The sequence below is a fragment of the Aotus nancymaae genome, unplaced genomic scaffold, assembly GCF_030222135.1.
Source record: "Aotus nancymaae isolate 86718 unplaced genomic scaffold, 86718_ANA_hifiasm-v0.15.2.pri h1tg000007l, whole genome shotgun sequence".
Taxonomy (NCBI): Eukaryota; Metazoa; Chordata; class Mammalia; order Primates; family Aotidae; genus Aotus; species Aotus nancymaae.
Window position 1 is genome coordinate 24,215,772 of NW_026988418.1, and position 6,000 is coordinate 24,221,771.

The window sequence follows — 6,000 nt, forward strand, 5'->3', positions numbered from 1 at the left end:
GCTTTGCCATCCAAAGCCAGGACCCAAACCAGCCCCTGGCTTGCTGAAAACGTCCCCAGCGTTCTGACAACGTATAACAAAGGTGTGGGAGGGAGTGGGGCCCCGCTGAAAACAGCTGACCCAGTGGACTGGCTGCTGCCACTGGATCTATTTCCCAGTGTCTTGCAAGTTGCTGACTTCAGCCTTTCCAGAGTGAAGCACCGGCCATGGTCAGAGACAGCACCGAGGCAGCACGCAGCACAGCCGTAAATCTATGAGCCATATTATTTAAGAGACCTGACTTTCTTGTGTTGCGATATTAAAGCAAATCTGCCTCCTGCTCATAAATCACCCGGGCTATTTCCATCCTCAGCCGCTCGGCTTCAGCCATCTTGAGACGCACACGACATATACAGTTCACTGGCTTAGGAGGTGTGGGTTGAGAAGGCAACAGAAGAGATGTATTTGTCTCCTCCCAAAACTCTGTTTTCATGACCCTGCCTGCCTGTTCCTTCCCTGTCCTATGACCTTAGTTTCCCAGAGTCCTCCTGGGAGCTCTAAAACATGCAACGTGAACACCTGATATTGATACAGTGAGTTACCCTTTATAGCATTCTGAGTAGATAGGGTAGGCATTGTTAATCTCAGTTTAGAGTTAATGAAACCAAATATCAAATATATTAAGTGAATTTCCAAAGATCACACAGCTAGTAGGTAGAGGAGCGTGGATTAACCCAAGTCTCTTCATTCCTGGTCCAGTGCTCTTTTCACAGCATTAAGTCTCTGTAATCATTAATTTCCTCACTTGCATAAAACAAAAATATGCCAGGTCACTCCTGAAAAAAAAAGATCTCAACTCAAAAATTTTAAAGAAACATTGCTTAGAGCCTACTATGTGGCAGGTGCTTTCCAATACATCAGCAGAATTTATCACTACATCAAAGCCTTCCATGGCTTCCCTTCACCAGGAGTGAAATCCAGGTTCTTAGCGTAATATACAAGGGTCCTCGTGATCTTGACCCTGCCTGCACTTTGGCCTCATCTCCTTCCGATAGAGATCACAGCCCTCGCTGCATCTTTTCATTCTCCGAGGAGTCTGCCCTGAGCCACCTCCCACCCTCTGTCTGGGTTGAGGCTCCTCCTCTGCTCCTCTAACATCCCGAAGTTACCCTTTACTGCAGCACTTCCTGTTCTACATTAACCTGGTCTGTTTACTCAACTGTGTACTCTTTTTTTTTTTTTTTTGAGATGGAGTTTCACTCCTGTTGCCCAGGCTGGAGTGCAAGGGCTTGATCTTGGTTCACTGCAACCTCTACCTCCCGGGTTCAAGGAATTTTCCTGCCTCAGCCTCCCGAGTAACTGGGATTACAGGCCTGAGCCACCACACCCAGCTAATTTTGTATTTTTAGTTTCTCCATGTTGGTCAGGCTGATTTCGAACTCCTGACCTCAGGTAATCCACTCACCTCGGCCTCCCAAAGTGCTGGGATTACAGGCCTTAGAGGGCCACCGTGCCCGGCCTCTCTTATTTTTAAGACAGGGTCTTGGTCTATCAGGCTACAGTACAGTGGCATAGTCATGGCTCACTACAGCCTTGACCTCCTGGGCTCAAGCAATTCACCCACCTCAGCCTCCCAAAGTGCTGAGATTATAGGCGTGAGCCACTGCTCCCGGCCTCTGTCTACCCTTTAGACTGGGAACTCCTTAAAGGCAGAGATGTAGCACAACAGTAGGTGCTCAATAAATGTTCCTGGGCTGAATTGTCACTGCCATCCTGTACAGTAAACATTGTTATTTCCATTTTATAAATGAGGAAATGGAAGTTCAGACCCATGAAATAAGCTGTCCACCATCAGTCCTTTAGGAAGGTGCCTGCTAGGACCAGCACTCAGGCTTCCAGCTGCTGGGCTATAGCCCGTGCCCCCACGCCCTGCCTCTCCTTGTCTTATTCATCTTATATGCTTCATTCGGCTTCTGCTTTTCCAACTTAAGCTAATACACTGAATTAGCCCTGCTATTCAGCACCATGCAAGGCAAAAGGGAGAAAGAGGGTGTCCCCAGGATCCCAGCCCCCTCCAGTCAGCATGCTTCAACCACCTCCTGAGAAAGGACCCTTGTGGGCCACCCTTGAAGGAATACTGTCCTGTGCACACCCTCACCTGACCAGAAGCAATGGGTGAAAACAAGAGGGCAGACTATTTTTACTAACTCACAAGCATTGAGTGTTTACTCTGTGCCAAACATTTCCCAATAACTAGATCTGTCAGAAAAAGGAATGGACTCTTGGCCATGGCTTGAGGGGGGTCTTCTAGAGGCGGGAATGTTGCAAGCAGAGACAGAAGCATTTGATGCAAAGTTATATTGGATGACTACTAAGGTCTCTGAATTTGAAGCCCTGAGCCCGCAGCTCTTTCTGGGTCCCTCTTTCTCCCCCTCTCCCTCCCTCGGCCCCTTTCCAACTCTTCTAAGCACTATAAAAAGCAAAAGTCTTTGGAAATGTAACTAAAGTAGTTTTATGAAGGATTCCAAAACATTACTTTAAGTACAGCTCTAAGTGATTTTGTTTCCAATACTTGCTGGCAGAAAAATATTACCTCTGCATTTCAATGCAGAAGAAATAAGCAGGCTGCATTTGGCCAAATTCATTTATTTCAGTTATTTCCTAAAATGAGTGTAATTTGGAAATCAGTGGTATTATTTTCTCCCAGTGCAGGTTAATGCCTTATACATAGCCCTTGGAAGGGACACTTCTTGCAGAGAGAGAGTTATTAGCTTTTTATTTAGAATGTACTGTGTAGGTGATTTGTGGGGGTAACAAAGCTGAATAATTTAAAGTAGTCTTTATTTGCTGAGAACTGCAAGTTTTTTTTTTTTAAGTATATTTTAAATCTTTAAACTTTCAGAGATGAAGAGAGATTGGCCAGGGATTTATTTAGAGCAGGAATTTCTTTTTTTGTGCTTGCGTCTTTCCCGGCATCCATTCTTTTTTGTGCGTCCATCTAGAATCATGGAATGTCAGCACTAGAAGAGACCAAAGACAGCCATCCTTTACAGCAGGGGTTTTCAGGTTTCTTTTACAGCCAAATCCTTAATGAAAAAAAAAATTTTAGTGCCACTGGCAATAAAACAGGGAAAACCAGAGCCGTCCTGGTTGAGCTTCTCTCTCCCCTCACCTCTCTTTACTCGCATGCAAATGCCTCACAGAACCCCTGAAGAACACACTTTGAAAACCAAAGACCACTTTCTTTACCATAACAGAACTGAGGCCAGAGGAAGAGGCATCACTTACCCAAGGTCACTCAGCAAGTGTAAGGCAGAGAGAACCAGGACTAGAAGCTTCTGACTCTGAACCTGTGTGCATCCTCTTAGCTCCAGCTTTGCCATTTTAACATAGATCTCTCAACCATCTATCAAATTCTTATTTCCGGGATCTTGCAAAGAGGAAGCCCTGCCCAGGAGCACAGCACAGACTCACACTCGTTCACATTAGTGGCAATAAGGATGCTTGACTGAGGACACAAGCTCTGGGCAGGGACTCTTTATGATGTGCCTGTCACTGAGAAACCATCCTAAGCCTCCAGCAGAGCTTGGTGAGCTTGTCATTTCTAAGCAAGGCACGTTTTTCTGCAGTCCCCTTTCCAAAGAGAAAGTGGTGACAGCCACCTGGAATGCAGAGTCAGCAAAAGGGAAGCCACTTCGCCTGCAAAGACCCTGCCCCCTTTGTCCCTCCTCGTCATGCTTGCAAGCCCAGGCCTTTTTCCCTGGGAACCGGGGCACTCTGTGCCAGCCAATGCCCACCACAGGCCTTTTCTCATGTTCCATAATCCACACTGATTCCATATGTCACCAAGGGCAATTTTTGCTTGTTTTTGTGCTTTCTATTTCTAAGGAAGGGAGCCTCTGTTACATGAAAGGCTTATTGTCCTGCTAAAGACCTTGATGGGTTTAGGTATGAATTTAGAAAGTAAGAGCTTAAGAGCTCAGTTCCCCCGCATGAGGAAATGACACAAACTTGTGGGTTTTTTTGATTTGTTTTTATTTGTTGAAGGTGACAGAGTGGATGGGAGAGGGGACAGGAAAGAGATGGGGGCAAGTTCTGCCACTTGGCAAGAAACTGGAATCCAATTTGTCAAACTGGCTAAAGAAATTTCAGAAACAAAAATCTCTAATATGAAATTTTCAAGTTATCTGTGTTACTGCAATCAAAATTCCTCCCATTCTATATACCTAAAAGCCTAGTTACAGGTGGTTTTCCTGGTAAAATTAGGAGAAAGGAGCCGGGCACAGTGGCTTAAGATTTAGCTTAGACAGGGCTGGGAGAAGTGGCTCACACCTATAATCCCAGCACTTAGGGAGGCCAAAGAGGGCAGATCACAAGGTCAGGCGATCAAGACCATCTTGGCTAACACAGTGAAACCTTGTCTCTACTAAAAATACAGAAAATTAGCCAGGTGTGGTGGCATGCACCTGTAGTCGCAGCTACTCAGCAGACTAAGGCAGGAGAATTGCTTGAACCCAGGAGGCAGAGGTTGTAGTGAGCTGAGATCACGCCACTGCACTACAGCCTGGATGACAGAATGAGACTCCATCTCAAAAAAAAAAAAAAAAATTAGGAGAAAGGGCTGGGTTCACACCTGAGTTGATGTGGTAAGATACCAGACACATCAGGGCATAAGAAAATCCATAAAGGTGGGGTGATTAAGAGTAGCGCTCAAAGCCAGAGGTGACTCAAAGAACAGAAGACACGGGGTAAGATTCTGTCATCTTGGGGAGGTTTTAGGGCTTGTACACTCCTTAAAATGGGGTTTAAATTTGTCTTGTTTCCATTCATGGGTGGGAGAGATACCACCTCATGTCCGTTTTATATATACTCTAGCCAGAACATCAAACACTGTAAAAACAGATTTTGCCAGCCATGTCAGACAATTCAGTGAGTTAAGATATAGTAATAATCATTACTTCAAACTGGTAACATTTGCTGACTGTGACTTCAAACTAGACACACTGACAGTAACTTTCTTTCCCTTTGGTTCAGTTGTGCTTGCCAGGGTTTGAATACTACTAGAAATCCTTTTTAAGTCTGAACTCCCCGAGTTCTCACAAGGCCACACGTGATTAGTGAAGTCATGAGGTCAAGGGGAGAATGGGAGAAAGCAAAAAACATGAAAGACTCTCATAATAATTAGCCTTTTTGTTACAACTACTGACCAAGAACATCAAGAACAAACATTCCCATTCTTTGCAAAAGATTATCTGAGGTGTTGAAAAGTCCTAGAGACAGACTCAGGTTAATACTGAACAGGAGGTCTAAATTAGGTCCAAACCAGAGGATAAAGTAGAATTTGAGGAATGTGCACACCCAGCAATTTTGGGAAACAGAGAAAGGCCCCTGGTGTTAATCTCCAGTGTTCTCCAAATTGAGAGAGAAAAAGCTTCCTGGGGCGGGGGGCGGGGGAACTATCAAGGTAGAAGTGAGGAGGGGTTATGGGTTATGGGGGTGGGGCTGAGATGAGGGCAAGGGTAGCTTGGAACATCCCAATCTTTATCCCTTCATTTCACAAGGTTTCTTCCAATACCCAACCCAGTTTGTTTGTCTGTTTGTTCTTTTTCTTCTTATTATTATTATTTTTTTTGAGACAGAGTCTCACTCCATTGCCAGGCTGGAGTGCAGTGGCCCGATCTCGGCTCACTGCAACCTCCACCTCCTGGGTTCAATCAATTCTCCTGCCTCAGCCTCCCGAGTAGCTGGGACTACAGGCGCTCTCCACCACACCCAGCTAATTTTGTATTTTTAGTAGAGCTGGGGTTTCACCATGCTGACCATAATGGTCTCGATCTCTTGACCTCATAATCTGCCTGCCTCAGCCTTCCAATTTTTCTTTTTTCTTTTTTTGAGATGGAGTCTTGCTCTGTTGCCCAGGCTGGAGTACAGTGGCACAATCTCGGCTCACTGCAAGCTCTGCCTTCCAGGTTCAAGCAATTCTCCTGCCTCAGTCTCCCGAGTAGGTGGAATTACAAGCAC